This window comes from Arachis ipaensis, chromosome B01 (genome assembly GCF_000816755.2).
Source record: "Arachis ipaensis cultivar K30076 chromosome B01, Araip1.1, whole genome shotgun sequence".
Taxonomy (NCBI): domain Eukaryota; kingdom Viridiplantae; phylum Streptophyta; class Magnoliopsida; order Fabales; family Fabaceae; genus Arachis; species Arachis ipaensis.
Genome location: NC_029785.2, coordinates 119,208,550 through 119,219,699, shown reverse-complemented (window position 1 = coordinate 119,219,699; position 11,150 = coordinate 119,208,550).

The following is an 11,150-nucleotide window of genomic DNA, read 5'->3' as shown; positions in this document are numbered from 1 at the left end:
GCTCAAGTTATGACTGTTTGAATGCGAAGAGGTTAGGCTGGACATCTTAGCAATTTCTTCAACTTCTTGTATTCCTTCCACTTTTGCATGCTTCCTTTCCATCCTCTAAGCCATTCCTGTCCCGTAATCTCTGAAAACACTTAACACACATATCAAGGCATCAAATGGTAATAAGAGAGGGTTAATATTAGCAAATATAAGGCCAAAGAGGCATGTTTTCAATCATAGCACAAAATCAGGAAGGAAATTATAAAACCATGCATTTTGTATGAACAAGTGTATGAAAGATGGATAAAATCCACTCAATTAAGCACAAGATAAACCATAAAATAGTGGTTTATCAACGATGAAGCTTATTACGTTGAAGAAGAAGAAGAAGAAGAAGAAGAAGAAGAAGAAGAAGAAGAAGAAGAAGAAGAAGAAGAAGAAGAAGAAGAAGAAGAAGAAGAAGAAGAAGAAGAAGAAGAAGAAGAAGAAGAAGAAGAAGAAGAAGAAGAAGAAGAAGAAGAAGAACGCGAGCAGAGAAGAAGAAGAAGAATGAAAACGTGAGAAGAGAACAAGGTTTAGGTTGCAGCAGAATGTTTATGTTATATGAGGCGCGTGTATGACAAACGAGTGAGGGAGTGGGGGAGACGCCTCTGGAAGAAATTACTTGGATAGCTTGGATGAAGAAATTACATGGATGTAGAGCTTTTCTGATATATGGTCCCGTAACTCACAAAGTTCTAACCATAAAATGGCTAGTTTATTGAGAACGATGAGTAGTTTAAATCTAGGAAAAAATAATTCTTTAGTAATAAAAACAGATAACGGTGAAGCATCAACCTTCGAAACTAAAAATGAATTAGAAATAGCTAATTTAGAGAAAAATTTTCATAATTGGAATATACTTATAATAGATAAAAATGAAGTATATAAAAAAGGATCTTTCTGGGAAAGAAGAAATTATGAAATACATATGTTAGAATGTTGTAAACCAGGAACAAGTAATAATAGGACCATTACCATTTTAGAAGAAGATAAGTTAAAAGAACATAGTAACAAAGGATACAACTTCATCCATATAGGATTAATACAAGTAGCAGTTAAACCTAATTTTAGAATAGGAATAAATGTTCCTATATTAACATTAAGAAATACAAGATTTCAAAATTTTAGTGATTCATTAATAGGAATATTAGAAAGTAATGGTCATGATGGACCAGTTTTCTTCAATTGTTATCCGAATTATGCTATAAATCTAAGACATGAATATACTTGGCAAGCCTTAAAATTGCATGTCCAATCTGATGAGAAAATCATAAATGAAAAATATGATCCATTTAAAATAATCTATAGAATATATTATAAAATCACTAAGGTTAATTATAACTTTAAAGTGTTAAGACAATCCTCAAAAAAAGAAACAATAATTATGCATGCAAATCTTAAAAGATCTAATATACAAACACCTAGAAAGCTAAGACATGAGGAATTACTCAGCAAAATGTCTGAAGAATGGGTAATACCTAATATTATTGAAGAACCACAAATAAAAAATACTAGATTAAGAGAAATAATAAAAGAAGGAATAGATATTAGAATTAGGATGAATAGATCCCAATCACTAAGAATTCCTGATAGTGTTAAAACTATTAGTCATAGAAATTCTATAGATAATTCGTCAATAGGAAATATGGATAATATTATAGGAATTAATAATATAAGGCCTCATATAGCCGTTCCTGTATATAAAGCACCTTCAGATTATGACCCAACTGAATCGCAAGTATTATCAGTAATTATCAAGGAAGAACTATTTGAAATTGATAAAGAATGGATAAGACAAAATTTTAATGTTGATTATAATAAACCATTAAGAGACTGATATTTTACCAATTATTCTGAAAATAAATTTATTAGGCTTAGAAAATTATTTTATGACTTTATGAAAGAAAATAGAATTAATTTATACTTCTTTGATTGGTACGTTAATTATTATTCTGAAAACAACAAGAAATTATGTCCGTTAACAAAACTAACTGTTGTATAGAAAACTAGTTCAGGATCAATAATAGAATCTGAATATCCTTCTAAAGAAACTATTAAAATACCAGTTGGAAAAGATTTAGAAGTTGAAACAACACCCTATAAAGATAGAAATACAAAAGGAAACATAGAAAAAAGAGATATTAAAAAATTACATCAACAATTAAACTTTACTAATACCATGTTAGATATAATGAAAAATCAATTAGGAAGAGTGAAAAATATAAAAAAAAACAATTAAAGTAGAAAAAATTATAGAAAAACCTATATATAAATTACAAAGTTTGGATAATATTAATTTAAAATCTAAAGTAGAAGCAGAAGTTGATGAATTAAAAGAAAAACTTAGAAGTATTAGTCTAGGAAAAATAAAGATTAATACATTAAAAAATAAAGGAGAATTAGAAATAAATAAAACATCTCATAAAAGAGATTATCATAAAATAAGAAATTATTATTCTAGATCATCACCAGTAGATGTAGGCTTAGAAGAAAGAACGCAATTAGTACAAGATCGTTTTTCCGGATCAGACTTAGTAGAATGGAATATACATGGATTAAGTGAACAAGCTATTTTAGATCAAATGTGTAATATGACTATGGCCGCAACTACTTATAAGATGAGAAAAGCTTCTGTTAAAGAGGCAGCAATCATATTAACCCAATGTAAGACCCGGTTAATTAACGGCTAATTAACCCATAAATGAGAATTTATTCTAGAAAAGCCAAAAATGTTATTTTTATGGCTAAATATGATAGAGGAGATTGAGACGAGAATTTCGGTACCAATTTTATAGAAATCGGACCAAGATTAGACCGAACGGGCTAAACCGGGCCAACCGGACCCAAAGTGGGCCCTTGGCCCAACTAAACTAAACCAAAACCCTAGTTTTCAGCATTCTCTCTCCTCACAACTCTCTCAAACACGCTGAAAATCAATATGGAGGGGGGAAGAACACTCTCTCAAGTTCTCTCCCTTGGTTGATCTTCAAACCACCATAACTTTTGATCTAGAGCTCCGATTGCCGCTCCGTTTGCGGCCACGCGAGGCAGGAGATCATGTTTTCCTGAAGGTTACTCCGACCACAGGAGTAGGTAGGGCGATTAAAGCGAAGAAGTTGAATCCTCGATATGCTCGTTACGTTATCGATCGGAGTGTTGCGCGTTCGAGTTACGGTTTTTGTTTACCCCTTTTTCTGCAAAGGCTCCTAGTTATAATCAATTATTCATACTACTATACGTACTAAATTTTTGTTTTAGAGGTCGTAATACCTTGCCATCTCTGAATTATGACTTAAGCATAAGACTCTGTATGGTAGGGTGTTACACCCAAGGCTTTACAGGATAATTAAAAAGATGGTGGGATAATTTTCTCAGTATCCAAGAAAAAGAATTAATTTTAAATAGCATTAAAACAGAAGATCAGTCACAATATGCTACATCCACATTAATTTATACCATTATTAAAAATTTTGTAGGAGATCCAAGTACTTTTAAAGATAGGATAGGAACCCAATTAATGAATTTAAGATGTCTGATGAGCGGATAATTTATACGCTTTTTGGCATTGTTTTTAGGTAGTTTTTAGCATGTTTTAGTTACTTTTTATTATATTTTTATTAGTTTTTATGCAAAAATCACATTTCTGGACTTTACTATGAGTTTGTGTGTTTTTCTATAATTTCAGGTATTTTCTGGCTGAAATTGAGGGACCTGAGCAAAAGTCTGATTCAGAGGCTGAGAAAGGACTGCAGATGCTATTGGATTCTGACCCTCCTGTATTCGAAGTGGATTTTCTGGAGCTATAGAAGCCTAATTGGCGCGCTCTCAATTGCTTTGGAAAGTAGACATCTTGGGCTTTCCAGCAATGTATAATAGTCCATACTTTGCCCGAGATTTAATGGCCCAAACTTGCGTTTACACGCCAGCCAGAGACCCTTTTCCGGCGTAAAACGCCGGAACTGGCACCAGAACTGGAGTTAAACGCCCAAACTGGCATCCAAGCTGGTATTTAACTCTAGAAAAGGCCTATGCACGTGTAAAGTTCAATGCTCAGCCGAAGCACACACCAAGTGGACTCCGGAAGTGGATTTCTGCACTATCTGTACTTAGTTACTTATTTTCTGTAATCCTTAGTAACTAGTTTAGTATAAATACTAGTCTTTTCTATTGTATTCATACCTTTAGAATCTTATGCCATTTTTCACATTTGGAGGCTGGCCACACGGCAATGCCAAGACATTTTTCTCTTATGTATTTTCTACGGTGGAGTTTCTACACCTCATAGATTAAGGTGCGGAGCTCTGCTGTTCTTCATGAATTAATGCAAGTACTATTATTTCTCTTTCAATTCATGCTTACTTCTTCTCCAAGATATACTCTCGTACTTAACTCAGTTAAGTCAGAATGAAAAGGTGACCCGTGACAATCACCCACTATCTTCGTTACTGGCTTAGCCAAGATCCGCGTGCCTGACAACCACAAGCGGTCTACACGATGTTTAACGTAGTCATTGGACGACAGCCGGAGTATAGTCTCTTGGGTCTCTGATCCACGGATTTGACTTGCCTCTCCTGACAACAGAGCATTCGAATCCGTGAGATTAGAACCTTCGTGGTAGAGGCTAGAGCCAATTGGCAGCATTCCTGAGATCCGGAAAGTCTAAACCTTGTCTGTGGTATTCCGAGTAGGATCTGGGACGGGATGACTGTGACGAGCTTCAAACTCACGAATGTTGGGCGCAGTGACAGTGTGCAAAAGGATAGAGAGATCCTATTCGGACACAAGTGAGAACTGACAGATGATTAGCCGTGCGGTAGCTGTGCCTGGTATTTTTCATCCGAGACGAGAGATCCGACGGTTGATTAGCCGTACAGAAACCGTACCTGGACCATTTTCACTGAGAGGACGGACGGTAACCATTGACAACGGTGATCCACCAACATACAGCTTGCCATGGAAGGGAGTACGCATGATTGGATGAAGACGATAGGAAAGCAGAGGTTCTGAAGCAACAAAGCATCTCCAAACGTTTATCTGAAATTTCCACCAATGAATTACATAAGTATATTTATTTTAATTTACGTTTTATTTATCTTTCAATTATCAAAACTCATAACCAATTGAATCCGCCTGACTAAGATTTACAGGATGACCATAGCTTGCTTCAAGCCGGCAATCTCCGTGGGATCGATCCTTACTCGCGTAAGGTTTTATTACTTGGACGACCTAGTGCACTTACTGGTTAGTTGTACCGGAGTTGTGAAAAGTGTGATCACAATTCCGTGCACCAAGTTTTTGGTGCCGTTGCCGGGGATTGTTCGAGTTTGGACAACTGACGGTTCATCTTGTTACTTAGATTGGGTAATTTTATTATATGTTTAAGCTTTTTATTTTTATTTTCGAAAAAAAATTTGTATTTCTTATTTGAGTCTTGTGTCAAATTTTAAGTTTTGTGTCAACTGCATTTTTTAATTTAATTTTCTTAAAATTTTTGAAAATTCATGCATTATGTTCTTCATGATCTTCAAGTTGTTCTTGATGATTTTTTTTGTTTGATCTTTACATTTTTTTATTTTGTGTCTTTTCTTGTTTTTCATATGCATTTTCAAATTGTTAGTGTCCCTAGTACAAAAGTTCTTAAGTTTGGTGTCTTGCATGTCTTTCTTTTCTTAAAAATTTTCAAAAATATGCTCTTGATGTTCATCATGATCTTCAAAGTGTTCTTGGTGTTCATCTTGACATTCAAAGTGTTCTTGCATGCATTATTTGTTTTGATTTTAAATTTTTGTGTTTTGTTTCATTTTGTTGTTTTTCTCTCTCCTTATTAAAAATTCAAAAGTCAAAAAAATATCTTTTCCTTATTCTTCTCATAATTTTCGAAATTTTGAGTTGACTTGGTCAATAATTTTTAAAATTTAGTTGTTTCTTGTTAGTCAAGTCAAAATTTTAATTTAAAAACTTTATCTTTTCAAATCTTTTTCAAAATCAATTCTTTTTCATTTTTTTATGATTTTCGAATTTCATTCTTAAATTTTTTCAAAATCTTTTTCATTTTTCTTTTAATGTTTTCGAAAATTTTAAAACTAATTTTTCAAAATCTTTTTCTTAATTTTATTTCATATTTTCGAAAATCCTTGCTAACAATTAATGTTTTGATTCAAAAATTTCAATTTTGTTACTTTCTTGTTAGGAAAGGTTCAATCTTTAAATTCTAGAATCATATCTTTTAGTTTCTTGTTAGTCAAGTCATCAACTTTAATTTTAAAAATCAAATATTTTTAATTTTTTTTCAATTATTTTTCAAAATAAATTTCAATCATATCTTTTTAAAATTTTAATTTCAAAATCTTTTTCTAATTTCTTATCTTTTCAAAATTTATTTTCAAATCTTTTTCAACTAACTACTTGACTTGTTTGTTTTAATTTTAAAAAAGTTTACTATTTCTTATCTTTTTCAAAACCACCTAACTACTTTTTCACTTCTAATTTTCGAAAATCACTAACCACTTTTTCAAAAATCTTTTTAATTAACTAATTGTTTTAGTTTTTAATTTCTCTCTGTGTTTGAATTCTTCTTATTCTCTCTACCTCATTCTTCTATTCTTCTTTTCCTCTGACACATAAAGAAATCTTTATACTGTGATATAGAGGATTCCTCTTCTCTCTTTGTTCTCTTCTTTTTCATATGAGCAGGAACAGGGATAAAGACATTCTTGTTGAAGCTAATCCTGAACCTGAAAGGACTCTGAAGAGGAAGCTAAAGCACAACACTCTGGAGAGGACCTTACAGAAAATTTCGAAAAAGAAGCAGACATGGCAGCCGAACCCAACAACAATGGTGGAGATGTAAGGAAGATGCTTGGTGACTTTACTGCACCAACTTCCAACTTCTATGGAAGAAGCATCTCAATTCCTGCAATTGGAGCAAACAACTTTGAGCTTAAGCCTCAATTAGTTTCTCTAATGCAGCAGAATTGCAAGTTTCATGGACTTCCATTGGAAGATCCTCATCAGTTCTTAGCTGAATTCTTGCAAATCTGTGACACTGTTAAGACCAATGGGGTTGATCCCGAGGTCTACAGACTTATGCTTTTCCCCTTTGCTGTACGAGACAGAGCTAGGATATGGTTGGACTCACAACCTAGAGAAAGCTTGAACTCTTGGGAAAAGTTGGTCAATACTTTTTTGGCCAAATTCTTTCCACTTCAAAAGATGAGCAAGCTTAGAGTGGAAGTCCAAACTTTCAGACAAAAGGAAGGTGAATCCCTCTATGAAGCTTGGAAAAGATACAAGCAATTGATCAGAAGGTGTCCTTCTGACATGCTTTCAGAATGGAGCATCTTATGTATATTCTATGATGGTCTGTCTGAATTGTCCAAGATGTCATTGGACCACTCTGCTGGTGGATCTCTTCATCTGAAGAAAATACCTGTAGAAGCCCAGGAACTCATTGAAATGGTTGCAAATAACCAGTTCATGTATACTTCTGAAAGAAATCCTGTGAATAATGGGATGACTCAGAAGAAAGGAGTTCTTGAGATTGATACTCTGAATGCCATATTGGCTCAGAACAAGATATTGACTTAGCAAGTCAATATGATTTCTCAGAATCTGACTGGATTGCAAGCTGCATCCGGCAGTGCTAAAGAAGCCTCCCATGAAGGAGAGGCTTATGATCCTGAGAATCCTGGAATGAAAGAAGTGAATTACATGGGAGAATCCTATGGAAACACTTACAATCCTTCATGAAGGAATCATCCTAATTCCTCATGGAAGGATCAGCAGAAGCCTAATCAAGGCTTTAATAATAATAATGGTGGGAGAATTCGGTTTGGCAATAGCAAACCTTTTCCATCATCGTCTCAGCAACAGACAGAGAATTCTAGGCAGAGCCTCTCTGACTTAGCAACCATAGTCTCTGATCTAACTAAGACCACTCACAGTTTTATGACTGAAACAAAGTCTTCCATTAGAAATCTGGAGGCACAAGTGGGTCAGCTGAGTAAAAGAGTTACTAAAACTCCTCCTAGTACTCTTCCAAGCAGTACAGAAGAGAATCCCAAAAGAGAGTTCAAGGCCATAACTATATCCAAAGTGGCCAAACCTAGAGAGAGTAAAAAGGTAGTGATTTCCAGTGAGGAAGACCTTGCTGGACGTCCACTAACCAATAAGGAGTTCCCTATTGAGGAACCAAAAGAATCTGAGGATCATATAGAGACCATAGAGATTCCATGAAACTTAATGCTGCAGTTCATGAGCTCTGATGAAGATTCTTCCTCTAATAAGGATGAAGATCTTGTTGAAGAGCAAGTTGCTCAATATCTTGGAGCAATCATGAAGCTGAATGCCAAGCTATTTGGTAATGAGACTTGGGAGGATAGACCTCCATTGCTCATTAAGGAACTGAATACCTTGGTTCAGCACAAATTACCTCAAAAGAAACCGGATCCCGGAGGTTCTTAATTCCTTGCACCATAGGCACCATGACCTTTGAGAAGGCTATGTGACCTTGGTTCAAGTATTAACCTCATACCACTCTCTGTAATGGAGAAACTGGGGATCTTTGAGGTACAAGCTGCAAGAATCTCACTAGAGATGGCAGACAAATCAATGAAACAGGCTTATGGACTTATAGAGAATGTCTTAGTGAAGGTTGAAGGCCTTTACATCCCTGCTGACTTCATAATCCTAGACACTGGGAAGGATGAGGATGAATGCATCATCCTTGGAAGGCCCTTCCTAGCCACAGTAAGAGCTGTGATTGATGTGGACAGAGGAGAGTTAGTCCTGCAACTGAATGAGGACTACCTTATGTTCAAGGCTCAAGGATCTTCCTCTGTAACCATGGAGAGGAAGCATGAAAAGCTTCTCTCAATACAGAGTCAAGCAGAGCCCCCACATTTAAACTCTAAGTTTGGTGTTGGGAGGCCACCATCATGCTCTGAGTGTCTGTGAAGCTCTATAAGAGCTCACTGTCAAACTATTGACATTAAAGAAGCGCTTATTGGGAGGCAACCGAATCTTATTTATCTATGTTAATTACTGTTTCATTTCATTTTCCATTGTTAATTTATGTTTTCTTTAGGTTGATGATCATGTGGAGTCATAAAAATAGCTGCAGAATTAAAGCGAAATAAAAAACAGCATCAAAAATAGCACACCCTGGAGAACAGGCTTACTGGCATTTAAACGCTAGTAAGGATAGCAGAATGGGAATTTAACGCCCAGTCTGGCAGCATTCTGGGCGTTAAACGCCATAATTGGCAGACAGACTAGCGTTTAACGCCAGAAAAGGGTGTCTGGCTGGCGTTAAATGCCAGAAAGGGGCATCATCCTGGCGTTTAACGCTAGGAAAGGCAGCAGACTGGCGTTTAAATGCCAGAAAGGGCTATCTAGGAGCTTTTAAACGCCAGAAAGGTGCAGGGAGCAGAATTCCTTGACACCTCAGGATCTGTGAACCCCACAGGATCCCCACCTACCCCAACTCACTCTCTCTCCTTTTCACACCTTTCCATAACACTCTTCCCCAGAATAACCTCCACCAATCACCTCCATTTCTCCTCCAAACCATCGTACAACCCACCTACCCCCACCCATTCAAATTCAAACCATCTCCCTCCTAAACCCAACCCCTATTACAAGAATTCCCTCTCCACTCCACTCCTATATAAGCCCCTCATCACTCCTTCATTTTCACACATCATAACCACCTAAAACCCCCCTTAGCCGAACCATTAACACACCTCTATCTCCTCCATCTCTTCTTCCTCTAATCCTTTCTTTCTTCTTTTGCTCGAGAACGAGAAAACCTTTTAAGTTTTGTGTGGAAAAAGCTCTGCTTTTTGTTTTTTCATAACCATTAATGGCACCTAAGGCCGGAGAAACCTCTAGGAAGAAGAAAGGGAAGGCAGTTGCTTCCAACTCCGAGTCATGGGAGATGGAGAGATTCATCTCAAAAGCCCATCACTAGAAAGAGGATAGAGCAAACAAGAGAGCCCACTCATGGACCTCAACAAGAGCATGAGAAAGTCCCTCATCAAGAAATCCCTGAGATGCCTCAAGGGATGCATTTTCCTCCATACAACTATTGGGAGAAACTCAACACCTCTTTAGGAGAATTGAGTTCCAACATGGAGCAACTACGAGTGGAGCACCAAGAACACTCCATCATCCTCCATGAAATCAGAGAGAACCAAAAGGCCATGAGAGAGGAGCAACAAAGGCAAGGAAGAGATATAGAGGAGCTCAAGAACACCATTGGTTCTTCAAGAGGAAGAAGAAGCCACCATCACTAAGGTGGACCCATTCTTTAATCTCCTTGTTTATTTTCTTTTCTGTTTTTGATTTTTATGCTTTATGTTTTGACTATGTTTGTGTCTTCATTACATGATCATTAGTGTTTAGTGTCTATGTCTTAAAGCTATGAATGTTCCATGAATATTTCACCTTTCTTAAATGAAAAATGTTTTTTGAAAAAGAAAAAGAAGTACATGAATTTCGAATTCTATCTTGAAAATAGTTTAATTATTTTGATGTGGTGGTGGTGCACGAAATTGTGATGTCCAGGCTCGAACAATCCCTGGTAATGGCTCCAAAGCTTGGTGCTTTGATCTTAATTCATAATTGTCACAACTTCGATACAACTAACCAGCAAGTGCACTGGGTCGTCCAAGTAATACCTTACGTGAGTAAGGGTCATAAGTGAAGGTCCAGGCATGGCCGTGTGGCCAGCCCCTATGGTCTAAGAACAATGCGTTCAAAGATGGTCCTAAGATCCTAAGATGATCAAAAGATACCTCATACAACAGTAAAAGGTCCTATTTATAATAAACTAGCTACTAGGGTTTACATGAGTAAGTAATTGATGCATAAATCCACTTCCGGGGCCCACTTGGTGTGTGTTTGGGCTGAACCTGAGTATTTCACGTGCAGAGGCCATTTGTGGAGTTGAACGCCAGTTTCTGTGCCAGTTTGGGTGTTCAACTCTGGTTTTGGATCCTTTTCTGGCGCTGGACGCCAGATTTGGGCAGAAGGCTGGCGTTGAACGCCAGTTTACGTCGTCAATTCTTGGCCAAAGTATGGACTATTATATATTTCTGGAAAGCCCTGGATGTCTACTT